At 39.8% G+C, this 27,156-nt stretch overlaps 1 protein-coding gene and 1 pseudogene across 2 annotated transcripts in view; one reads left to right on the top strand and one right to left on the bottom strand.

The window, feature by feature from the left end:
* NRG1 (neuregulin 1) overlaps window positions 1–27,156 on the top strand; it is a gene marked incomplete at both ends in the record, with an annotated part of 1,029,698 nt that overhangs the window by 647,049 nt on the left and 355,493 nt on the right. The window lies entirely within an intron of this gene.
* Window positions 398–10,564, bottom strand: LOC307068766 (ribonuclease H1-like; annotated as a pseudogene). The gene is made up of 2 exons: window positions 10,292–10,564; window positions 398–1,031 (listed from the first exon to the last, which is right to left on the bottom strand). The product of its transcript is annotated as a ribonuclease H1-like (transcript).

Raw genomic sequence — 27,156 nt, 5'->3', positions numbered from 1 at the left:
AGTGTAAAAAACAAGTTTTTCTTTTGATCCTGGGACATGTTCACTCAGATTTTTAGAAAAATCATTTTATATTGATTAATGCATCCCAGGTTACACTTCCCATCCTCACATTCACACATACACATACTTTATGTCTTCTCTCTTTCCTTACCTGATGATGCTAAAATAGTTAACAGACTACTTCCTTCTTCCCCAGGAATTCTTAACTAAGAGAACATGAAACCCTTGGGAAGAGTTGTGGCAGGGCTTGTGAAACCCATAGATGGGTTTTTTTTTGTTTTGTTTTGTTTTGCCCATCGACTGCAGTGGTCCAGCCTATACTTTTATTTTTCACACCAGTAAGTAAAGGTGACAAACAGCCACTGGCTCAAGTTTTTCCAAGAATTAAAGGACCTGGTCAGTCTTCAGGTTGCTTCGCACCTTGTCTTGCTAATCTGTCAGCTTCTTCATTGCCTATAAATCCCGAATGTCCAGGAACATGCATCCACTGAATGTCCATTCCCTGGACAAGCCTGTCCAGTTCCACGAAGTCCTCTTTGTTGATCACCTCCTTCCCTGTGCTTGTCCTCCATCCATTCTTCTTCCAGCCTTACACCCAATCAGTGATGCCATTGATAGTAAACATGCTGTCCGTGTAGAGAACCAACTTACTGATGTTCTGAGCCTTCGCTTGTTCGATGGCTTTGCAGGCTGCATGAATCTCTGCTCTTTGGTTTGTTTGTCACCCAGGAAGTCTAATTCCTACATTTAAAGGATGGCCTGCCCCCCAGTAAACACCGATTCCTGCTCGAGCCCCCCTCCGCCCATTACTGGAGCAGCAACCGTCCTTGTAGATGGTGACAGATTCCCCCATATAAGAAAATGTGTCTTTGCTCACTGAAGGCAGCATGCTTTGCCCACAACTCTGAGTTTTCACCTTCACCTTTATCCAAGGGCTCACAAAGTCACTTGTTTGCTTTCACTAGTGATTCTTGTATGCGTTTATTTTTCTGCGCTTCTGAACCATCAGGGTTTGTATGAAATGTGTGTGCCTTTTTATGGAAAGTGGATTGGATTTTTTTTTTTTACTAGATTCTCTAAGGGTCCTTTGACCCATAAAAGGTGAAGATCCACTCTACTAAATGAGTAAGGTCTAGTCATTTAGAAAAGCCTGCAATCTCCCCTCTGTGGTTGACTCAATGTCTTTAAACATGTTTCCAAGATGATAAAGAAACCCACTTTACATCTTATAATTCCACCCTGTAGCAAGACCAGCTTACAGAAGTGCCTTAAAGCTTCCATCTCTCCATCTGAGGGCCCCCCCACTCCCAACCCACCCAGGCCAAGAAGCCCATGGTTCATATCACTAGGCAACATCCTCTTTACATTTCCATGAGCTACCTGTCTTGCTACCTTGACACTGGACAAGTAAATTGCCGTCACATATATCATGACTTGTGGGAAGGTGGTATTTTTACCACAGTGAACTTGGGGTTATTCAGTGCATGTCAAGGTCACTGGCCTTAGCAAAACAGAGGCCAATTTTAGGAAACAGATATAGGAGAGATATAGTGATATAATAGAAGGGCCACCAAAGTAATAGTCAGGGACCACCACTGAGACATAACATACTCTAGATATAAAGGAAGTGCTTCAGTTCTTTGGGCTTTATTTTCTCATAGGCCAGTGTGGATATTGGACACGATGATCTGCAGTGTCTTCCAGCTTCAATCTCTAAAATTGTGTGATTCTTGTTGGCTGACATTGGACAAGCTGGTGGGAAGTCCTAAAGCCTTAAATATCTCAGGTTTTCTAGGAAATGGGCAAGAAATTAAACAAATCCAAAATATTGAACGAGTGAAGAAAGGAGCCATTTTAATGGACAGGAATACCTAATATTGAAAAGATCTCATTTCTTCCAAAATTATAAAAAAGATAGGTCAATTCTGGTTTTTAAAAAATGAGTTTCTTAAAATTTTACCAATTTCTGAAATAAACAGATGAGGATAGCCTGGTCCTCCTCTCACCAAAAAAATGACAGTTAAGAATAAAAAACTTGGGCTTCCCTGGTGGCACAGTGGTTAAGAATCTGCCTGCCAATGCAGGGGACACGGGTTCGAGCCCTGGTCCAGGAAGATCCCACATCCCGCGGAGTAACTAAGCCCGTGTGCCACAACTACTGAGCCTGTGCTCTAGAACCCGTGAGCCACAACTACTGAGCCCGCATGCTACAACTACTGAAGCCCACGCTCCTACAGCCTGTGCTCCGCAACAAGAGAAGCCACTGCAATGAGAAGCCCGCGCGCCGCAACTGGAGAAAAGCCCTCATGCAGTGATGAAGACCCAATGCAGCCAAAAATAAATAATAAATAAATAAATAAAATTTAAAAAGAATAAAAAACTTGCAGTGCTATCCATGAAAAAATAATATAAAGCTACAGAAAGTAAAATAGCATGACAGAGCAAAACATAGACCAATGAAATAGATTCAAACATCCAAGCTACCAATCATTAACAATAATTGTAATGATAAAATTATACTAAATTTGTACTTATAATTAAAAGAAAGTAATAATTAAGAGTACAATCAAATGAAATAATGATTTTTAATGTAAAATAATTGTATATGTAATAAAACTATAATAAATTTATAATTATAAAGCTGTAATGTTATAGTTATAATGATATTATTTGACAATTATAATTTATTATAATAATAAAGTAATAATTTACTTATTATAATAATCAGTAAAAAGAAAACAAAATGCCCAATAAAAATGGGTAAAATATTTTAATATATACACTTCATCAAAAATATATGAATAACCAAAAGCACATAAAAACATGCCAAACAGCACTTGTGATTAGGGAAACTAAAATTAAAATCAAAATGAGATCATCCTAAATACCTAATTAGAATATCTAATATTTAAAAGACTGACTATAGTAAGTGTTAGAAAGGATATAGGGAAAGTGGAATCCTCATTCACTGCTGGCAGGAACATAAAATGGTACAACCACTTTGGAAAACATTTTGGTAGCCATCTTAATAAGTTAAACATATACTTCCCATATAACCCAGCCATTCCATTCCTAAGTATTTGATCAAGAGAAATGAAAGCATGTGCCCACACAAAGAGTTGTACACAAATATTCATAACAGCTTTATTTTTAAATGGCCAAAATTGGAAACATCCCAAATGTCCATCAGGAGATGATTGTATAAACAAATTGTGTCATGTACATACAATACTAATTGCATTCTTATTACATTATAATTACATTACTTATTACGACAGTACTAAAAAGGAATGAACTGTTGACATAATGCTACAACATGAATGATACAAAATAATTATGCTGAGTGAAAGAAGACAGACCAAATAGGAGTGCATATTGTATAATTCATTTATCTAAAATTCCAAAGAAGGCAAACTAATCTATGCAGAAAGCTGTCTCAGTTGTTGCCTGGAGACGGAGGGTAGGGAGATTGATTTAATCTAATAATTTAAAAGATAAAAGAAACTATAGAAAACTATGTAATTATTTATCTGATCTTGAATAGAAAAACCCTTTCTAAGCATAAATTGAAGACAAAAATTTTAAAATAAAAGGATGGTTGACTTGATTTATTTTTTAAAAATTTAAAGGTTTATGTTAAAATACATTATAAAATTATAAGTCAGGTAGCAAAGGAGGTGATATTTGCCATAAATATAAAAGGTTTATATTAAAAGGTCTTTTAAAACAATAATGACTTAATAGAACATCCCCATTGTAAAAGGGCAAATCATATAAACTAGTGTTTCACCCCCTCAAAAGAAAACAGGGAAGGAGGAGGAAGGAAGGAAGGAAGAGAAGGAAGGGAGGGAGGGAAGGAGGGAAGGAGGGAAGGAGGGAAGGAGGGAAGGAAGGAGGGAGGGAGGGAGGGAAGAGGAGAAAGAAACAGATTCACAAAACGCTTAGCAAAAAAGAGGTTTTTCTGCCTCTTGGTTGTGTCTTTATAGGTTGTTTTATTTCAACCTTTGTGTTTTTCCATATTTTCATAGTTCCTACAGTGGACTTGGGTGATCACAAAATAGTCTAGAGACAGAAGTTCAGTGAACTCAGCAAAGTGTTGATCGTCTTCCAGATGAAGGTGTAGGAGGTATCTGTTCAAAGGAAGGTGGAGACAAGGGATGTGTGTGTGTGTGTGTGTGTGTGTGTGTGTGTGTGTGTAAGAGATGCCGAGGAGATTATGATTAGTAGGAGAAAACAGGGCCTTAGAAGTGGAATACAGTCTGGTCTCTCCCAGGCAGTGCCTGACTCCTGTGTGAATCCAGGCTCTCCAAGCGCAATGCCGAGAGTTGGTGGGCACTTCAGAAATGCTTGCTTTATCAGTTGGTGAAAGACATGAAGGGGAAGATTGTATATTGCATTCAAATACATGAAGAGAAATGTTTAAATGTTCACCATAAGTTACATTCCTCATAATCCTCATTTTACAACCCTTGGTTCAAAGCACAAGTAGCAATTGGATGTTGACTGTGTAGTCAACATTATTATCAGACTATATAAAATCATGAAACATCATCCTGAAATTCAAGGAATTTGGAGTCTAGCTGGGAAAACACACCTCACAGGAAATAATTAGACAGTAAAGTCGTTTCCTTCATTTCATCGTGGGGCACAATGCATTCTAAAATGAAGAGATTATAACCGTCACAGGAGCACACACTTTCAATATCTAAGAAAAACAATTTTTTTGAAGAGAGAACTATTAGGAGGCCTTGAAAATTGCAAAGGGAGTTCTCTTGGTGAAAAGAGCTAACATCCAATAGATTAAGTCAACATGTAAATATGTATTCTTGGAGTCTGCAATGCTCTCACAGGAATATTAAATGCTGGTTTTTATGACTCTGGTTTAAAATCATGGCAGGGTCTCTCAGTTTAGTGAAGCTGGCTTAGGAGGAAGAGAAGCACGATGATGGTGCTCATTGGGGCAACTGAGCTCTAGTCCAAGCCTTGTGAACTTGCTTTCATGCAGCCAGAGGATAGAAATTGCATTGTTCTGTGTCCTTGACCAAAGCATTAGTTACAACTTGTCAGAAGAGAAGAAATAAGTGAGAAAGAAAATAAATGATTTATAAAACTCCTCAGAATACATCATCCCAAACTCTGAGCACAACAAAGCATTTAAAACTAGACAGGAGAGCAAGAGAGAAAATAACGTCAGCTGAAAATGAAATGCTAACGTTTTAAAACAGTGATGAACATTCAAGAATGTCCATAATATATCGTCTTCCACTTACTTTCTGTCTTCACCATAAATAGACATGAGTTAACGTATGTTTGAAGATTCATTTCCCTTTTATTGAGTTCACTCAACAAAAGATCTTTTTCCAGCATGTCCTGCTTTTATAAACCAAGATCTAATTTGACATGATTACGTAATTGTGTGGCCATTTGTGCCCTTCCTCCTCTTTCTCCTTTCTACAAGGCAGAGAGTCTCTTTCTTCCTAGCGCCTTATGGAATATGTTAATTCGCTTAATAACAATAATAGTTTTCTCACAACTAAATCATCTATTTACTAAATTGTTATTAAGGACCTATTAGTTGGTAGCCACTGTGCCAGGCATTGGGGATAGAAAAATGGATAAAACATATTCCCTTCTTTGGAGCTTTCAGCCGAGTGCGAGATTCAGAAAATTAAACAGATAATTTAAAAAGAGGTGTGGGGCTTCCCTGGTGGCGCAGTGGTTGAGAGTCCGCCTGCCGACGCAGGGGACACGGGTTCGTGCCCCGGTCTGGGAAGATCCTGCATGCCGCGGAGCGGCTGGGCCCGTGAGCCATGGCCGCTGGGCCTGTGCGTCCGGAGCCTGTGCTCCGCAACGGGAGAGGCCACAACAGTGAGAGGCCCACATAACGCAAAAAAAAAAAAAAAAAAAAGAGGTGTGATGCGTACACAGAAAGGTGTGGCAGACTACCAGTTACCTACCCCAGCATAACATCTCCCCAGTTTTCATTAGAAACAGAGCCCTTTAATTGTACTCGATTAGAAAACCAAAACTTCCAGCCTCTTCTGTAGCTAGATGTGGCTATATGACTAAGTTCTGGCCAATGAGATACAAGCATAAGTAAGTAGTCAGTGAAATTTCCAAGAGGACTCCTTTAAAGGAAATGACTAAGCCAGAAGAGGGATACTTTTAGCTTTCCTCCCTTCCAAGAAGGCTAATGAAACAGCTGGAGCGACCGCAGCAATTCTGGATTATGAAGTAACCTTGAGAATACTAGGAGGTCAGGATTCTAGTGATTGTGGAACCAGGATATCAGCCCCAGACAGCCTCCAGCTGACTTCTTTTACATGGGAGAATAAACCTTTGTGCATTTAAGCCACTGTGGTTGGATCTGTGACCATTGCCGCCCAAAATAATACTCACTGATGGAATGACACTTAAGAAAAATCATGGGAGCAGCTCCCCACTCTGTCTCTGAGGGAGAAGTCAGAGACAATGTTCCCGTAGAAGTCACATTTGATCTGAGTATTAAGGGACAGATGAATGGGGGAAGGTGTGGAAAAGTGTTTAAGGAAGAAGAAATACCAAGTGAAGATCTGAACTGAAAAGGAACTATCTACAAGATACTAAAGAAGGTCAACATAACAGGAGTAGAGTGAATTAAGAAGAACCCGGCAGGAGATAAATCTCAAAATCTCATAGATGCTCCATTTTGCAGAGATCATCATAAAGGTATTCATAGGTAGCTGCAGAACAGATGTCTAACAGTAGAGGCATACATTTGGGAGATATGAACATATAGGTGGTTTCTGAAGCCTTGGGAATTCATGAGGTCACCCAGGGAGAGTGTTTAAAGTAGGAAGAGGGCCTCAGAACAACAATGAGGTATCACCTCACACCGGTCAGAATGGCCATCATCAAAAATTCTACAAATAACAAATGCTGGAGAGGGTGTGGAGAGAAGGGGACCCTCCTACACTGTGGGTGGGAATGTCACTTAGTGCAGTCACTATGGAGAACAGTGTAGGGTTCCTCAAAAAGCTAAAAATAGAACTACCACATGATCCAGCAATTCCACTCCTGGGTATATATCTGAAAAACAAAAACATTAATTCAGAAAGATACATTCACCCCAATGTTCACAGCAGCACTATTTACAGTAGCCAAGACATGGAAGCAACCTAAGTGTCCGTCGACAGATGAATGGATAAAGGAGATGTGGTATATATATGCTACTCAGCCATAAAAAAGAATGACGTTCGGCCATTGGCAGCAACATGGATGGACCTGGAGAATATTATGCTTAGTGAAATGTCAGAGAAAAACAAATACTGTATGATATCACTTTTATGTGGAATCTAAAAAATAATACAGATGAATATATATGTGCAAAACAGAAGCAGACTCACAAATAGAGAAAACAAACTAGTGGTTACCAAAGAGGAGAGGGAAGTGGGGAGGGGAATATTAGGGGCATGGGATTAAGAGATACAAACTACTATGTATAAAATAGATAAGCACCAAGGATATATTGTACAGCACAGGGAATTATAACCATTATCTTGTAATAACTTTTAATGGAGTGTAATCTGTAAAAATAATGAATCACTATGCTGTACACCTGAAACTAATGTAATACTGTAAATCAACTATGCTTCAATATAAAAATAATTAAATAAAATTAGAAGAGGACCAAGGACAGAACCCCGATATCAAACAATTAAAGACTGAGGGAAGGAGAGAGTCCCCATCTTCTGTTTAAAAAAGAGAGAGAGAGAGAATATCAGCATAATTCCGTGTCACAAAATCTAAGAAATCACTGGGGCAGAGGGCAGAGGTGAGATGGGCTTCCTTTTGTTTCTAGGCTGAAGGAACTATTGATATAAGATTTCAAGGAGGGTAAACAGCCCTCTTTGCACTTGCCTTGCTGGAGAGTCTGGTGGGTGGAAGATGAATTAAGATAATATTTACAAACAGGATGAGCCCACGTAAGCGTCTAAGATCCTCAGGTTCATTATCTGTAAAATGGGGATAATAGTGCTTACCTTGTAGCCCGGTACGAAGATAAAATAAGAGATGGAAATGGGTATATAACTAGATAAGGAAACCATGTCATCGTGATTCATTCACCCTTGGAGGCTGATGGAAACTTACATTGAAAATTATCACATATGCAGAGGGCCTTAGTTTGTCAACTTCTTGACAATTAGTAGTATATATATTTTTTAATTTTCAAGAATTTTTATATTCCTACGCATGGATTAGTATTGCCCTATCACAGATAAACCTAGAAAGAGAGAGGTCCTTGTGCTCTGAGGATTTACCATTAAGCCAATGAAGTCTAAACTACAGAATCCTCCCTTACATGGCCTTTTCCAGGAATCCAAGGCAAGGAGTCCTAGCCGTGTGTTCACATGCTTACACAGTTATGTAAAATTTGCAAGGTAATGCCATTAAACTACAATTCATTAAGACCACGGTCTCTTTCCATTCTGATTTTCCCTCCAAAATATTCTCCTTGTGTAGGTGGAGTTGGAAGGGCCCTGGGCATTTTGGAATGCAACTGAGGGAAAATTGAGCTGGAGATACATTTATTTGGTGCTTAGTGTGATGTCTACTATTTCAAGGTATCTCAGAGTAGGAAATGCTTCCAGAAATATGCTAAAACCCACTCTGCTGACTCACATGGCATCATGTCAAGAAGATGCAAGGCCAGAGATTGTATTGTGAATGAATGTGTCCTTGTGTGCCAGGCAACAGTGGGATGTGAACCATGACAGGACAAGTCGTGAAATGTATGGAGCCAGAAGCTAGCCCGTGGAAAATTCTACCAGACATCTGACATGTGGAATTAGGACCAGAGGATTCAGTTCCATGGATATCTAGTCAAAATGGAAATTCTATTCCATCAAGAATATCCATAATAAGTCAGTGAATGCAATTATACATTCACCAAATTGGTTTTTTCTTTTGCAATGGGAATTGCAAGAAATTAAATTCATCAGAATTTTGATGCTTGTAGGGCACAAACCTGTAATAGTGCCATAAACTGTGAGTGTGTCTGTAACAACTAATATAGGAAGAAAATATAATAGAGGTTTTCTGAAATTTGACAACCCTAAAGATTTATAGGGCATTGTCAAAATAAGTTGTGAAGTTGAAAGAAGCTCATTATTTTTTTTTGGTTTGGTTTGGTTTTTTTTGCGGTACGCGGGCCTCTCACTGTTGTGGCCTCTCCCGTTGCGGAGCACAGGCTCTGGACGCGCAGGCTCAGCGGCCAAGGCTCAGCGGCCATGGCTCACGGGCCCAGCCGCTCTGCGGCATGTGGGATCTTCCCGGACCGGGGCACGAACCCGTGTCCCCTGCATCGGCAGGCGGACTCTCAACCACTGCGCCACCAGAGAAGCCCTCATTTAATTATTAATAGTAAAGAAAAACAAATTTAAATCAATCATGTTAAAGACTGACTCTCATTTTTCCCTATAGAAAAAAATATTACAAAATTATTGTCAGGTGAAGAGGGAATCAAAAAATATTCAGGGAGAAAAAAGGTAGGGAGAAAAATATAAATGTGTATCAGGCAGTTAATTGTTTTTGTGAATTTTATCATGTGTGTGGTTTTGTCAGATTTTTAGATTTTGTAATTGGTGGATTTTCTTTTATTATTTTAAATAAGTATGCACTCTTGTCCCTCATAATTTGTATTTATAATTTTGCATTCTTCTTCATAGTTCTTGAAATGATATGCAGCTCACACCCTACAAAACCTGAACCAGTGTGTTCCTTTGTGCTGACTGACGTTCTGTTGTTTGTCCACGGCAAAGCCCAGGTCCTCTCCTAACAGTGCCCCTGGGTTCCCTCAGCCATACCCAAGGACTCAGAAGTTAATGATATGATCAGCCTGCCTTCAGTTCCAGATGGTTGCAATAGAAAACAAAGCCTGCATGCCAGAAACATGGGGGTTTGACTGTGACTGGGGAGTAAAACTGGCTCTTGGCACCTCTGTGACATATGCAAGAACTAAAAGCACCAAACTTCATTTCAGAGAGTCCCAGATTTGGTCTTAGCTCTGCCACCAGGTGTATGGCCTTAAAAAAATGACCTCAACTGCCCTGAGTTTCAATGTCCTTATGGCTTCCATAGACTATTGCATACATATGGTGAGGGCAAAGCTTTTGTACATAAAAAACATGCTGTATTGTATGGGGCTCTTCAGATGTAAAATCTGATTGACCTTCCTCTTCTCTGCCATTGCCAAGGAGTCAAGGACTTACTGCCACTCACGTACCCTTATTTTGGAGAGACTGGTGCATACCCTGAATGGGCAAGTAGTACAGTGCCATTTTGGAATGCTGTTTTTGAAATGTGTTTGGCATTTCTTAAGCATAGGGGCCAGGTTTAATGAGGGAGGAGGTGGAGAAGGATGACCAGTGGTGGCCCGAGTCTTCTCTGACCTTGAACTTGAATATCCCATCGATCCAAACAGAAGGGCTGCCTGTACCCAGAAGCCACTTACATAATAGGCTGTGCAGTAAGCCACACGTGTGTTATTGTGCTCACATATGGTGTAGCGGTACCAAGCCTTCATCCCTCGCAGCCACATACAGCACATTCCATGAAAATTCTCCTTGTAATGCTAGTTTCTCATCCCATTGCAGGCCCAGTGACATTGATACATCTCTTACTGATGAGCATCCTCCAAAACTGTCCAGTTGTCCGTCCCTCCTTTTGGTCCAGCTCTGGCCCCAATGATTGTCTTGACTTACTTGGCTGTTTTACCTAAGTGATTCCAGACTTTTCCTTAAGTAGCCTTAGGGACCCTGAGATAGTTGCCACATCCCTCCTCTTTCAGGACTCACAACCCTTAAATGGGTTTCCACTGGTCTTGGGGTAAAATCCAAGCTCAAAATCTTAACAGAGCCTTCAAGGCCCTGCATGGTCTTGCCAATACCCAATTCTCCAGCTCCATCGCAAGCTGCTCTTCCTCACAGTCTGTGCTCCATTCCTGCTGCCCCGCTGCCCTCTCCAAGCCCTTCCCTCACTTCACTCAGGCTGCTTTCTGTGCCTAAGAGGCGTCCTATGTCCCATCGCAAAGCTACCTCCCACTCACCCTCCAGCTCAAATATCACTTTCTTGGGGATGTCTGCCCTGGCCATAATCCCCCTCCTGATTTGGTTCAAGTCCCCATTCTAACCCACTATAGATTGAACTCTATTGAATTGCTGGTATTATGTCATTTTGACCTACAAAACCATCACTAACATATGGTTCTTACAGCTCCCTGTGTGTCATAGCCCTCATCACAATTGTTATTATGTAATTACTTGAGTATTTGATTAATATCTGACTCCCTGATGGATTATAAACTCTGGGAAAGTAGACATCACGTCTGTTGTGTCTATTGCTATTCAGCACATAATAAATACCACCCAGTAAATATTTACTGAATATTATTTACTCAACAGCACAGATATACTTTTTACATTTTCTACATTCATGATATGCACAGGACATGCAATGTCGTGAAGAAGTGTTATTCAGCCAAGTAGGTTTTTATTGCTTTATTTTTTTAAGGCTTTAGGCCTGAGATGTCATTATCTAATATTTTGCAATGCACTTTGTGGTACTTTGGCTCTAATGCTCTTTGTATGGTTATGATACTGCACTGTGTCTGTGAAATACATTCTGGGTGTACCATGAGCTACTGGGACAAGCACCATCTTTTAAGTTTCCTTTTCTGCTAAGAGAAATCAAAAGTAAAGAGCCTCTCCTAAAGAATAGCGCAACTTTTCACAATCTCGTGCCAAGTAAACACTCTCAGATTACAAAGCAAAAGATCTTGCAAAATACTCGAAAAGATGCAGTCTATGAAGCAGAAGTGGTACAGATGTCATGGAAGATCTAGTGAAAAATCAGAAATGATGGAATCTAGAAAAATGGTACAGATCAACCTATTTGCAAAGCAGAAATAGAGACACAGATGTAGAGAACAAACGTATGGATACCAAGGGTGGGGGGAGGGGAGGGCAGGATGAATTGGGAGATGGGGATTGACATATATACACTACTGTGTATAAAACAGATAACTAATGAGAACCTGCTGTATAGCGCAGGGAACTCTACTCAATGCTCTGTGGTGACCTAAATGGGAAGGAAATCCCAAAAAGAGGGGATATAGGTATGCATATAGCTGATTCACGTCGCTGTGCAGTGGAAAGTAGCACAATATTGTAAAGCAGCTATACCTCAATAAAAAGAAAGAAATGATGGTAGAACAAATTTAACTCTTTTCTAAGACAGCAAAGGCACTTCTTGTGTAACAGTTGCTCATGAGGACGTCGTGAGCACTCAAAGCCCTGCTTTCCAGAGGAGGAAGCCCGGCAGGTCTTCGACCAGAGCAGAGGGGCTCTCATTAGCCCAATCAAGGACCCCATGAGCCCCCGCCCGTCCTCTCACACGGTGGGTGTGCAATTAACTCTGCCCACGCTGTTGGGACTTCAGTCCATTAGTCTGAGTGAATCCTGATTGTTTGTATTCCTCTCGGCCCCTCATAAACATATGCCTCGTTGTCTGAATCTTCACACTTTTTCCATATTGTAAAAATGTCTTCTCAAAGTCTCATTACAAGCTGACAAGCGATGCTTGGTTAAGAACAGTGGAGATGACGTTGAGCAGAGTTCCCTGTGCTATAGGGAACCTTGTTGGGTATCTATTTTAAATAGAGCAGTGTGTACATGTCGATCCCAAACTCCCTAGCTATGCCTCCCACCACCATCCTTCCCTGCCCTCCATCCCAGACCCCGCAACCATAAGATCATTCTCTAAGTCTGTGAGTCTGTTTCGGTTTTGTAAATAAGTTCATTTACAACTTATCTGTAAAAACTGTTTTGTAAAAAAGTATCATTTCTTTTTAGCTTCTGCATATAAGCAATATCATATGATGTTTCTCTTTCTCTGCCTGACTTAACTTCACTCAATATTATGTTACAACTTAAATGGGAAAAGATTCTGAAAAAGAATAGTTACATGTATATGTATAACTGAATCACTCTGCGGGACACCTGAAACTAACACCACATGGTTAATCAACTATACTCCAATATCAAATAAAAAGTTTAAAAAAAAGAACAATGGAGATGATATTCAGGTCAGCAACCAGCTTCTCAGGGCTCCGCTTCCTACATCTCTCAAATGGGAAGAACAGCATCTACCTTCCCCTCCTTCCTGCACTGCTGTGGGCATCCTTTGAAATAATGGCTGTGTAAGTGCACCAAAATGCATCGATCAGCACACAAATACAAGGGCTTCTTGTAACTCATCCCCTGAAGAACTTCCTTCCAGTCTGAAGAGATTTACTTACATATGGTTATAAAACTTAGAAAACTGGTGTCATTTCTCTAATGGGAGCTCTAGGCTCCAAGTCTGTAGTCCTGGAGTCTTTTCATAGATGGATAAATTTTATGATAAATAAGTCAACTTCGTTGCTAACATAGCTTTCCCACTAGCCAGATAGGCCTTTATTGGAACAAGATTAGCAAAGAGCATTTTGGCAAATGATAAAAAAAGATCTCTTTCTCTGTCTCTCTGTCTCTGTTCATTTTTGTCTCTCTCTCCCCAAGCCCTTCAAATGAGTCCCAAATGTAGAATTCAGTTATAAAAAAAGATAAAAAATAAACTGTAGCAGAACATAGATCAATGATTGCCAGGGACTGGGGTAAGGTGACCACAAAAGGGAATAAGGAAACTATAGGAACTTTTCTATATTTTGATTTTGAAAGTTACACAGCTGTACACGTTAATCTTGCAGAACTGCACACTAAAAATGGTGAAGTATACTGTAAATGTAAATTTTTAAAAAAATGGAACAAAAAGAAGCACCTATAGTCCCACCAGCCAATAGCACCTATAGTGCTATTATCACTTTGGCATACTTTTTTTTTTAACATATTTATTGGAGTATAATTGTTTTACAATGGTGTGTTAGTTTCTGCTGTATAACAAAGTGAATCAGCTATACATATACATATATCCCCATATCTCCTCCCTCTTGCGTCTCCCTCCCACCCTCCCTATCCCACCCCTCTAGGTGGTCACAAAGCACCAAGCTGATCTCCCTGTGCTATGCAGCTGCTTCCCACTAGCTATCTGTTTTACATTTCATAGTGTATATATGTCCATGCCACTCTCCCACTTTGTCCCAGCTGACCCTTCCCCCTCCCCTTATCCTCAAGTCCATTCTCTAGTAGGTCTGTGTCTTTATTCCCGTCTTACCCCTAGGTGCTTCATGACCTTTTTTTTTTTTTTTTTCTTAGATTCCGTATATATGTGTTAGCATACGGTATTTGTTTTTCTCTTTCTGACTTACTTCACTCTGACTTACTTCACTCTGTATGACAGACTCTAGGTCCATCCACCTCACTACAAATAACTCAGCCACTATGGAGAACAGTATGGAGGTTCCTTAAAAAACTACAAATAAAACTACCATACAACCCAGCAATCCCACTACTGGGCATATACCCTGAGAAAACCGTAATTCAAAAAGAGTCATGTACCAAAATATTCATTGCAGCTGTATTTACAATAGCCAGGACATGGAAGCAACCTAAGTGTCCATCAACAGATGAATGGATAAAGAAGATGTGGCACATACATACCATGGAATATTACTCAGCCATAAAAAGAAACGAAATTGAGTTATTTGTAGTTTGGCATACTTCTGACTGGTCTTTTTTGTTGGTGATGTTGTTTTTAAAATGCAGTAATGATCATACAATACACACGTATACATATATGTGTGCATAGATTGATTGATTGGAAAAAATTAACTTTCAAACATAAAATAGTTAATTCATGCAATTTGTACAAAATCCAAAAGCCCAAGAAAACATACTATGAAAAGTCTCCTCTCATTCTTTCCTTAAGCACCTGGTTCCCTTCCAGGTTTTTTTCTAAACTTTTTATTGTGTAAAATAACATAACATAAAATTTACTATCTTACCTGTTTTCAGTACAGTTCAGTGGCATTAAATATATTCATAATGCTTTGAAGCATCCCCACCATCCATCTCCATTGTTCTTTCGTCTTATAAAACTCAAATTCTAGCCCCATTAAGAATTACCCATTCCCCTTCTCCACCCCCAACCCCTGGAAACCACCATTCTACTTTCTGTCTCTATGATTTTTGACTCCTCTGAGTATCTTATATAAGTGGAATCATACATTATTCATCTTTTTGTGACTGGCTTATTTTATTTAGCATAATGTCCTCAAAGTTTCTCCGTGTTGTAGGGTATATCAGGATTTCCTCCTTTTAAAAGGCTAAATAATATTCCATTGTGTGTGTGGAAAGGAATGAAAACTGGAAAGGAATAAGCACAATTTGGTATATATATATATATATATATATATTCTTTTCCAGTTTTCATATATATATATAATATATATATACCAAATTGTGCTTATTCCTTTCCAGTTTATATATATATAATAGCTATCTGAATATACCAAATTGTGCTTATTCCTTTCCAGTTTTTATCTTTCCCAAGATAATCTATGCATGTGCAAGATAAAAGATAAAATAAAAAAAGACACCAAGTTCATACTTCTACATCCTGCTTTTTTTCACTTAACAAAACATTTTGGAGATTGTTCCAAATCATACATACATAGTTTTTTTATTATTTTTAATGCATGGTATTTCGATAATTTCATGTTTGGGTGTGCTGTATTTTATTGTATTGTTTTGGTAGCTATCTGAGTGGTTTCAGTCTTCTCCTAGTACAAACAATTTGCAATGAATATCCTTGTACTTGTAACTTTTTTTTTTTTAATGCGGGTTAGTATACCTATGGAACTTCTCAGAATTGGAATTGTGAGGTATAAGTCTGCATTTAAAAATTTGATAAATAAGGCTAAATTGCCCTCTTTAGACTTACCAAGTTTTACTCTAACCAATAATGTATGAGAATGCCTGTTCCTGCATTGTTTGTTACCAAACTTTTAATATTTGACCAGCTGATAAGTGAGAAATGGCATCTCACAGACATTTCAATTTGTATTCCTCTTGCTGTGACTGATTTCAAGCTTCTTTTCACATGTTTAACAGTGAAATGTATCTTCTTTCCTTTGGACTGCCTCTTTTTTTTTTTTTTTTAATTTTTGGCTATGTTGGGTCTTCATTGCTGCATGTGGGCTTTCTCTAGTTGCGGCGAGCAGGGGCTACTCTTCGTTGTGGTGTGCTGGCTTCTCATTGCAGTGGCTTCTCTTTTGCGGAGCATGGGCTCTAGGCGCACAGGGTTCAGTAGTTGCAGCACACAGGCTCAGTAATTGTGGCTCGTGGGCTCTAGAGTGCAGGATCAGTAGTTGTGGTGCAGGGGCTTAGTTGCTCCGCAGCATGTGGGACCTTCCCGGACCAGGGCTCCAACCCGTGTCCCCTGCATTGGCAGGCAGATTCTTAACCACTGAGCCACCAGGGAAGTCCCTGAACTACCTCTTGATAGCCTTGGTTCATTTTCTATTTGATAGATAGCCTCTTTCTTATTGATTAGAGGACGTTTTTGTATAGACTAGAAAAATTAGCCCTTTTCACCACAATAAGTTGCATATATTTTGTTGTTGTTGTTTGTTTGCCACTTGCCTCTTGTCTTTATTTGGATTTTTTTTGACTTGCATCTTTTATTTAGTATTTATGTGGTTGGATTTGTCATTCTTCACACATGGGCTTTTCCACTCCAGTATTATTTAGAAAAAAAATACCTCTGAAATAATGAATTCTTGTACTTTTATGATTTCTTTTTTTATTCTGCTTTTTGACCCATCTGGAGTTTGTTTGGTTATAAAAATGAAGTAGATTTTCAACATTTTTATTCCTCTAGATCATGAGTCAGCAAACTTTTCCATAAATGGCTAAATAGTAAACAACATGGTCTTGGGTAGCTACTCAACTCTGCCGTGAAAAAGTAGCCACAGATAACTCGTAAACATATGGGCATAGCTGAATTCCAATAAAGCCTGTATATAACAAGAAGCTGGCAGGATTTGGCCAACAAACTATAGTTTGCTTACCCCTGGTGTGGAAGGCTACTTAATTACTTCAACAACATTTATTAAATGATTAATTTTTCCTCACTGATATGCCATGGCACGTTTATCATATACTTACATTCTTTTTCACAGGTAGGGCTTTTACAAGACGACTCTCCGTTTGATTTCATTTTTCTGTCTTTCTACTCATAAGCTCATACCACACTGTTTTGGTCACTATATTTTATATATATTTTTAACATCAGATGAGGTCAGCTACTCCTCAAAACTCTTATTTTTCAGAACTTTATGCATTTGACTATTATTAAATGGACTAGAATGTCAGAATACAGCTACAGGCCTATGAGTCATTTAAAAAAAACACAACTTCCAATGGAAAAAAAATGGAAAAGCTTATTTTAATTAGGTTAGTTCACAGTCATTTTCTCAGGTGAACAGTAACAACTTCTGAGTAGGGAAGAGAAAGACTGAAGTTAATTTCCTCTCCATTAAAAGTATCTCTATTCATTTCTTCACCTACTAATTAATGTAGGGGGTTAAGTGGATGAACTAGAAGATGCCACCCTATTCTAAAAGAGTTGTCAGCTTTGTCTTTCTTGATTTCTTCTTTCTCTCATTCTTCCTGGCTCAATAGATGGTAAATCAAGTTTTTTTTCCTTGTGTATTATAGGTTTCATTCACCCCCCGCTCCTACCTTGTCAAATAGTAATTTTAACTATAAAAATAACATGAACTTACTTTATTTTTATATTGGAATATAGTTGATTTACAATGTTGTGTAAGTTCCAGGTGTACAGCACAGTGATTCATATATATATATATAAATATTTTTTATTTTCCAGAGTCTTTTCCCTTATAGGTTATTACAGAATATTTAGTAGAGTTTCCTGGGCTATACAGTAGGTCCTTGTTGGTTATCCGTTTTATATATAGTAGTGTGTATATGTTAATCCCAAACTCCTGGTTTATCCCTCCCCACCCTGCTATCCCCTTTGGTAACCATAGGTTTGTTTTCTATGTCTGTGGGTTTATTTCTGTTTTGTAAATAAGTTCATTTGTATCTTTTTTTTTAGATCCCACATTTAAGCAATAGCACATGATATTTGTCTTTCACTGTCTGACTTACTTCACTTACTATGATAATCTCTAGGTCCATGCATGTTGCTGCAAATGGTATTATTTCATTTTTTATGACTGAGTAATATTCCATTGTGTGTGTGTGTGTATGTATATGTGTATGTGTGTATATGACATGAGCTTACTTTAGAAAATTTGGAAACTATAGAAAGATGGAAAGGTATAGAAAGGTATGATAGAGATCATTAAAATCACCCCTTAACATGGCCCTCAGAGATTCCTGTTAGGATTCTTATGTATCTCATTCTCTTTTGTATACACTTGTAACATGCATGTTTGTGAGACACATATGCAGACATGCAGACAATCCATAGTGAAATCTCCTATGCTGCTTTTTCCGTGTGTTACTCTATCATGTCATTTACTATTTTGAAAGACTGGCAGGGTTCCCAGGAAGAAATGGATCAAGGCTTTTGTCCTTAAAAAGCGAACTTTGAGTTTCCATGGATGTGAGGCTGTGCCCTCTTCACTGCTTATTTTTCAGGCTTTTGTTTTTCTATCTGAGGAGCTGTGTTCTCTCTTCCCCTTGCTGTGGGGCTGCTTCTCCTCCTCAGTCATTGACTGTGAGGTGAGGGGTCGGGGAAGAACCTGGATGAGAAAGAAAGCATCTCGCCAGCACTCCAGGTCTCCTGTTTTTTGCCATGTTTGCCCCCTGGCATTTCTCTCAGCCTCTTCCTGTGCTTTTGCCAACCTTTATAAAGAACAATCCTACTTTAGAAAGTCACTGTGATACTGATTGCTGAGAGTAAGTATTTAGAAGAGGGATGTTCTCTCCTGGAACCTGATCAAGTGGCTGGGTTGCTGAACTGCTATATTCTCTAGGTCTCCACTCTCTCTTGCACAACCAGGGGCCTTGAGGGTATCTTGAGAAAGTGCCCACATCTGTCCTTTTTGGAAGGAAGATGACATGAGATGTGATTTATTTAAGCCACAGGTTGCCTGCCATATTTTCTTTCTCTCTTCCTTTCTTTCTTTTTTTTTTTTTTTTTTTTTGCAGTACGTGGGCCTCTCACTGTTGTGGCCACGGCATGTGGGATCTTCCTGGACCGGGGCACGAACCCGTGTCCCCTGCATCAGCAGGCAGACTCTCAACCACTGCGCCACCAGGGAAGCCCCCTTTCTTTCTTTTTCTTTCTTCCTTCCTTTCTTTCTTTTTCTTTCTTTCTTTCTTTCTTTCTTTCTTTCTTTCTTTCTTTCTTTCTTTCTTTCTTTCTTTCTTTCTTTCTTTCTTTCTTTCCCTTCCTTCCTTCCTCCCTCCCTCTCTCTCTCTCTCTCTCTCTTTCTTCCTTCCTTTCTTTCTTTCTTTCCCTTCCTCCCTCCCTCCCTTCCTTCCTTCCTTTTCTTTTTTTTTGCCACTCCATGCGGCATGCGGGGTCTTAGTTCCCCGACCAGGGATCAAACCCGTGCCCCCTGCTATGGGAACACGGAGTCTTAACCACTGGACTGCCAGGGAAGTCCCTGCCATATTTTCAAATTTCAAAATAACTTTCTGTTTAACCAATGCTGATACAGTAACGCTGGTAAAATCCATTCCCCCTAATTTCTTTGTCAGATGAAATTTTAGATTCCCACCCAGAAGTGGTTTTCTGACATAAAAAAAAGCTTATCCTTGTAACATATCAGAATGGAACTATGACGAAGTTTTACTTCTTTTAAAACTTAAGGAAGAAGTAAAGATTACGAGGACTCACCTAAACAGAACTGAGGGGCTCTGACCCCAAAGCAGGGGACAAATGACAGGTGTAGGGGACAGACACCAAGAGTGAAGATCAAGAGGCAAAATGAAGTGAAAGATGAGGGAGACTGAAAAGTTTTGGTTCAGAGGAAAGAAGGAAAAAAGGACATGGCTTGGCAAATGGCAACAGATAAAAGCATCACCTCACTCTGGTGAGTGGAAATATTTTTAAGAGTTTTTGTTGAGGTTAGTATGCTCTTGTTTTTGGGGGGTTTTTTCTTCTTTTTTTAAGTGAGCTTGAAAATCAAGGAGTGACTAGGAGGGGAAACCAAAGACCTGGCAAAAATATTTTTAGAACAAATTTGGAGAAGAATACACACAGGTTTAAAACATGTATTCTGTGCAAATAATGGTACGCATTTGAAAATGGCAAAAAGAATAAGTGTCACGTAATGTATCCAAGCCATGTTGGTAGCAAATGAAGTGTTACAAGAACGAATAATATTCTGCAGAGCTGAGAGCATGACACTCGACTTCAGTAATTTGAATGGCTCTTCTACGAAAAGGATTGAGAAAAGGAAGATCCAGGACCCATAGGTGTGCTACATATATTATGGTTCAATAGAAGCAACTATCATCAGTGTGTTATTACATGCTTTCATTACTATTATTGTCTTAAATAATTAACACTGCCAACAAGGAAAGGGGGTGCTTTGTGGACTAGTGAGATTCCTTGTGTTGGAATTGTTCCAGCAAAGTTTGGATGAACATCAGGCAGAGATGCCATAAGGGGGCTTCCTGCACTGGGACACATGACCTTCTCGAGGTTCCTCCCACCAGCATTCTATGATTAGGTGATCTTTGGATTGAGCTTTACACAATAAGGAATTCTTACCCTAGTAGGATGATTTTTTAAAAGAAGGGCTCAATAAATCATATCACCAATTTTGATAGAGACTGATATTTGTGTACCCATTATCTATTCCCCACTGCTTTCTTGCAAACCAAACCTTGGTTTTATGGGGGCAACATCATACTCAGGTTAAAAACATGACATTTCTCAACGTCTGCTGCAGATCGGGATGGTCAAGGGACTAGGTTCCTAGCCAAAGACAAATAAGTGAGAGTTGGGAGAAACTTTGGGGATTCCTGAAGAAGGAAAACTGAGTATATTGATGTGAAGATTATCCTTCATCTTCCTCCCATTCTCCTCTACTCACCTGGATCAGGATCCTAGGCCATGCTGGAACCATGAAGCAACTTTAAAGATACAGCTTTTAATTTGACTTCTTCAAGTTAAGAAGATTGAAGCAGCATATTAGCAGGACTTGGTCTTAGAGTTCATTGTGGAGCCGCCATACCAACCCCAGACTGCCTCCAGACTTCTCACTCTGGTAGAAAAATTAAAACCATGATTTGTTTAAGTCTCTGTTTTGAGTCTCTTTTACTTACCGCTGAACACAATATACCGATAAACGAGAGATACTGTTTACCAAAAATATGATGCCCCTGACTGTACCTTTAACCTGGGTTCTGCTGCCTGCCTACTGTGTATGAAACATTCTCTACCCTTCCTCCTCTGGCTCACCGATGGATTAGGTACCATCACCATGTCAATTTCCAAATTTTACGTAAATAGTTTGCTGCCCAGCTCCAGCTATGCTATTTGGTATGTGTAACCTTTTCCAAAGTCCTATGCCAGGTCATGTGTGGGGCTGGGAGAAGGAGAGTTGATGGAGAGTGTGGACAAAATAAACAGTCTAAAAAGTTTTCAAAACTTGAATGTAGGTAAAATAGAGCTCACAGTTCTCCACCATCACCTACATTTGAATTTGGGGAAAATGCAAATTCTTCCTACTTTCACTTCGTCCTAAGACAGGAGGCTGTGAGGATTACCTGCCACCAGAACTGAAGCTTCAGTCACTCAAATCCTGGTGTCATTTCCATTGTTCCTACTGGGAAAGGTCAGGTGTCTGCAGGGACCATAAGCATAGAAAAACCCATCCCCTGGAACCACAAGTGTAAAGAGGAGGGGGGAAGCAAGTGACAGCAGGTCTCTGTGTTGGATCAGTTTCAGGGGAGGCAGACCACTACATCCTGAGGCTTTCTTTTTGCAAAAAGGAAGCTGAAGGACAAACATCTGAAGGAGAAATTAATCTCTGTGAGTAGGTGACAAGCCGTGATAAGCCCTCAGGGGTACATGTCAGGGTAGCACAGATGTTAGGGTGAGAACTATGATTTGATTCAAGGCAAGTGGGGAGAAGGGCGAAGGAGGGGGAGACGGCAAAGAAAAACAAAACAAAAATCAGAATCATCTTTGCTAGGCAGCTGATCATTTGTGAAAGGCCATATATTCATCAAAAGAACAAAAGTATTAAAATATACCTATGTGACAAAGACGTGGTGAAACCGGAGTTTACACCTCTTGATTTTGACACCATACATTTGTTCATCCCATCTGAAGAGCAATTAGGCAATATGATTTAAGAGCCATAAAACATGCACATCCATCTATCTAGTGACCCAGCTCTTAGAAATGTATCTAAAGGAAATAACTCAAAAACTGTATTTTTTTAAGTTGTATGCCCAAAGTATAATAGAGAGAAATGAGTGCCAAATGTCTGACATTGAGAGAACATTAAGTAATTCAATCTATGCTAATTTAATGGGATGCGATGCAACACAAAAATTATAATATTTAAGATAGAAAAGCATGGAAAATGCTTATAAGATAAAGAATATATAACGAAATCAATTATATGACATCAAACATGTAACTGCATGTGGAGAATAACAAAAAACTTTCTAGGAGAAATATGTTTGATATTGTGAGATCATGGGCAGCACTTTTTCCTCACTTTAAAGTTCTCTTATTGTTGCTAAAATAAGCATGCATTGTTTAAGTGAAATAAAGCAAGAGCCTAAAAGGAAGAAGGTGGAAATCAACCAGTCTGAACCTCTCATTTTACAGATAACAAGTTGAATATAAACCTTTTGTGTGATAGAACAGGCTCACTTCATTGGAAGCAGTAAGAAATACTGTGTTTCCCAACTGCCTATTAGATGTACTGTCACTTTCCAGGGGCCAATAGTAAAGAACATTAAAAAAAAAAAAAAAAAAAAAGCCATGATAACGTGATCTGAGCTGTTGCTCTCAAATACTCCAGCTTGCTTGCTTTCAACTTCCCACAACCCAGTGTTATTCTATATTAACCACGTCACATAATGACTAGAGCATCACCGTGACGCCTTAGAGAGAGGAGGGGAGACTTGATTGTCAGACGACCCAAGAGTTGCAGAAACACCATTCTTCTCGAGAACCTGTCCGTGTCCCACTCACTCTTTAGGTTTTAAAATGCAAGGAAAATGGGGACAGTTTAGTTCCCGCTGTTGCTTGGAGGAAGAGCGTATACGTGATCGTGGAGTCTCTTCGAAAACAAAATAAAGCCGAACAAATGAGTGACGCCCCACCTCTGCTTCCCACTATCCCACCCAGAGGGCCTTCTTTACACTTGGCATGTTTCCTCTAATTTCACCATCCTAATAAGAAAAATAACCTTACTGAGAGAATGGATAGAGTTCTTGGGGGATAAGAATGATGTGTATCCTATGGCTGAGGTTTTATTTTATCTTAGGCTGTAAGGCAAAGCTAGTAAGCCACGAGGCTGGGTCTCTGTAAGATCGGGAGAGTGGAAAACGGAGCATCTTCTGAAAGGAATAAGCACCCCGAGTCCCTCAGTGAGACTGAACCCAGGAGCTCAACAGCAGAACCCTGGGTGTGAGGCAGGGTTGGAATGAGTGGTTTGACTTAGGTGTAGGAATGCCCCCAGAATTTCCAGACAGATAGTCCCCTATGGTGAGAAGAAAATTCAAGAGAAAAGCTTGGAGTTAGGAGGAAGGCTGTAAGGAAGGACAGATGTCTCTGGGCCTGGGTCATTTTTTCAATGATAGCATGCCAAACATGTGTCCTTGCAAAACTTTAGTGAGTTCAATATTCGATAATAGCATTCTTTGTTACGCTTAGTTATTATTAAAGTTTCCTGGAAATTCAAGTCTGTTTCAGCTGTGATCAGGAGAGAAGATTTTGCCCCTGTGTGGGCCAGAGTTTGGAAGGGAAAACCCTAGGATTGGGGGCAGTGGTGGTGGGTGTCCCCTGGGAAGGAAAGACCTCCAGGGTCAGGGGCAGGTGACTCCATCCACTGCCTCTGAACTTCTGGAAATTCTTCTAAAACTCCTCAGGCAATTCTGCAGTTGCACTTCATTAAAAAAAATGCTCTTGGGCTTCCCTGGTGGTGCAGTGGTTGAGAGTCCGCCTGCCGATGCAGGGGACACAGGTTCGTGCCCCAGTCTGGGAGGATCCCACATGCCGCGGAGCGGCTGGGCCCGTGAGCCATGGCCGCTGAGCCTGCGCGTCCGGAGCCTGTGCTCCGCAACGGGAGAGGCCACAACAGTGAGAGGCCCGCGTACCGCAAAAAAAAAAGCTCTTTACTGTAGACCTTATAGATTATTTTCTTCTTACATTTTTGTCATCTTCTTTTATGAATCACCTTACACTCTTTCAAGGAACAGCTTCTCCTTTCATTGTAAGGAAGCCTCCACCCCAAGTACCTTCGTGGCCTAGGGATGCAACAGTCATCCAGTCAGTCTTTAAGGACAAGGCTTTACTTATTCTTCTCTTTCCTTTTTTTTTTTTTTTTCTGGCTGCCTGCATGGCTTGAAGGATCTTAGTTCCCCAACCAGGGATTGAACCTGGGCTCTGGCAGTGAAAGCACTGTGTCCTAACCACTGCACTGCCAGGGAATTCTTTTCCTTCCCTTTTTAACAGACATGCTACCCTACTATGAGCCTTATTCTTAGCTATATTTTTAAGAATAAGGTACTTCTGCTTTCACATTTGCATCTTAAGAGTCAGCAAACTAACACAAAATACTGTTGTATGAGATAATCACAATGGTTTGTTGAAATTATTTGTCATTTCTTTTCAAAAAGACATTTAAAGGCTTGTAAAAACAGAATAAAGCTATAAAATAAAATAGAAAATCAGAGGTAAAACTGATCTAAGCTGAAAGGTCAGTATAATTGTTGGTTTGGGCTTCATATTTGCCTGCAAGTTTCCTAGTACTCAGAGCAAAAAGGAAAACAAACTGTATGTCCTAGCTCTTTTCATGGACGGCTCTGGCTGTTGTCTTTTGTCTGCCCTGCATTTTTTCTTATGCTTTTCTTCTCTTAACAGCTTCCTCTTTCCTTTTGGTGGTAACTATGGGGGTTCTTCTCCACCCTCTGTCTGGGGCTGTCAATCAGCATGCCGCATCACCTACCCTTCTGCACGGTACCCCATCCTCTTGACACTGTGATTATCCAGAAGTGGGAATCAGGCCATCTCAGAGAGTTGGCATCAATGAGAATCTTCCCAGGGGTTGATACACAGACTTTGGTGGGGGGAAAGTTTAGATACTAAGATACTAAGTTGGAAAAATATGAATCAGGATAAGCTATTGGCCATCTTCCCTGCCCCGAGGAACAGGCCTGTCTCTAACAGGAAGAAATAAAATGAAGCAGAGAAGATGGGCCAGTGGAGAGAGAGCCAGTCCTGTGTCCTGAGTCCTGGCTCCTGTCCCTGAGCCCTGAAGCCTGGTGGCTGCAGCTCTTAGATTCTGTCCATGACCCAAGAGTCATTCCCATCAATGAGAGTGAGCAAATTCCCTTCTTTGATGAGTAAGTCTGAGTAGGGCTCTGACACTTAAAATAGAAAAAAATCCTGATTAATTCATCTTTCATTATTGGAAAGGAATTGGAATATCAATTTAACAAGGAGCCCATTTTATTTCCTAAAATTAATTTTGAATGTGTTTTCTCATATGGGACTTAACAGCTCATATTGAGTGATATAATGGACAATGCCCTCAACCACACGTTTACAGTAAATGCAGAAGTGAATTTCATGTGATGATTTCTAGTATAAACCTTGAACAAAAGCCAAGGGCATAACATTAAAGCAAAATTGAATTAAAGCAGTTCTGTAAGGACTTGCCTAGTATACACGATGTGTTCAGTAGTCTAGTGGTCCAACTTCACCCAAGGATAGAGTTTCAAGAAATAGAGGGACACTTTCTAACTTTGGCAGTTTTCCCCTGTGTCCTTTCTTCTGCATTTACCCAAGCTTCTGATAAGCAATGCATAACAAATATACTGAGATTCTGCTTTCCAACCAGGACCGACATTTTCTGTGGGTGAGAAATGGAGCTAAATGCTTTGGAGGCTGGGTGAAATTAGAGGAATGTAAATGGTTACAGTACTTTTATCTAAATAGAAGACCATTTTGCCTCTGCACAGATGTGCCCCATGTGGCCCTTGGGGATGTCTATAAGATTATCCAGATTTTTTCCTTCAGGAATAAGCTTTGGGTTTGCAACACTAAAGCAAGTCATCAACTCATCAGTTAGATCTACAGTCATAGAGCAAAATGGTTTTGACCTGGAATTTTTTTCCGTAGTAGGAATTTGTAGTTACCCACTGTGATATAGAAAAGCCACAAAGGGACTTGGCTTCTTAGTATAGTCTTCGAGTGAAATCTTTTTTAAATGTTTATTTCTCTTCTTCCCTCCTCCCCAATTCCACCTAGTCTCTAAACCAATGGATTTATCAAAGTGATGTAATCAGAGAGAAATGCATTTTAGTTCATCGTGGCTAATATCAAGCCATTCTTTCTGAAAGAAATCAGTACTAATCCTCTCTTGAAGTTACCTCTAGTTGCGTCTGATTTTGATCACCATTGCTCTTCTAGTGCCTGGCATGATACCTAGAACAAGCATTAAATATTTGCTGAACTAATAACTTAATCATTCAAGTGATAGAATCAGATTTATGTTTTAAAACGAGTAGATTCTGGAAATTGTATTGGACAACTAGTGGGTCTCATACCAATCCGGATGAGGGTCCCTTGTGGCTTGAATGAAGGCAGCAACGATGAAAACGCAAAGAATTGTGCTGATTTGAGAGATATTTAGGAGGTCGATTGATGACATGGAGAGATAAGGGAGAAAGAAGAATGACAGGGCAGCTTAATAAAGGTGCCCAGGGCAAAATGAAAATGCCAGGCCCCTTATTCAAAAATTACTAAGAATTTCGAGATGGAGAGAGAGCATTAAAGTAAGCACAGAGCCCTTTAAATGTGTACAGGACTCTTGCTCATGAAGCTGGCTCTCAGGATGAAACAGCCTCTGTTCCCTATAGCAGCGGCACTTTCATTTCTGCATTAAATGCCTACCCTGTGACAGGCACTGTGGTAGGCACCAAATTTTACCCTAAAAGCAATACCCCA

This window comes from Hyperoodon ampullatus (assembly GCF_949752795.1).
Source record: "Hyperoodon ampullatus genome assembly, chromosome: 20".
Lineage (NCBI taxonomy): Eukaryota > Metazoa > Chordata > Mammalia > Artiodactyla > Ziphiidae > Hyperoodon > Hyperoodon ampullatus.
Note: the sequence above shows the minus strand (reverse complement) of the source record. Positions and strands in the feature narration are given on the sequence as shown.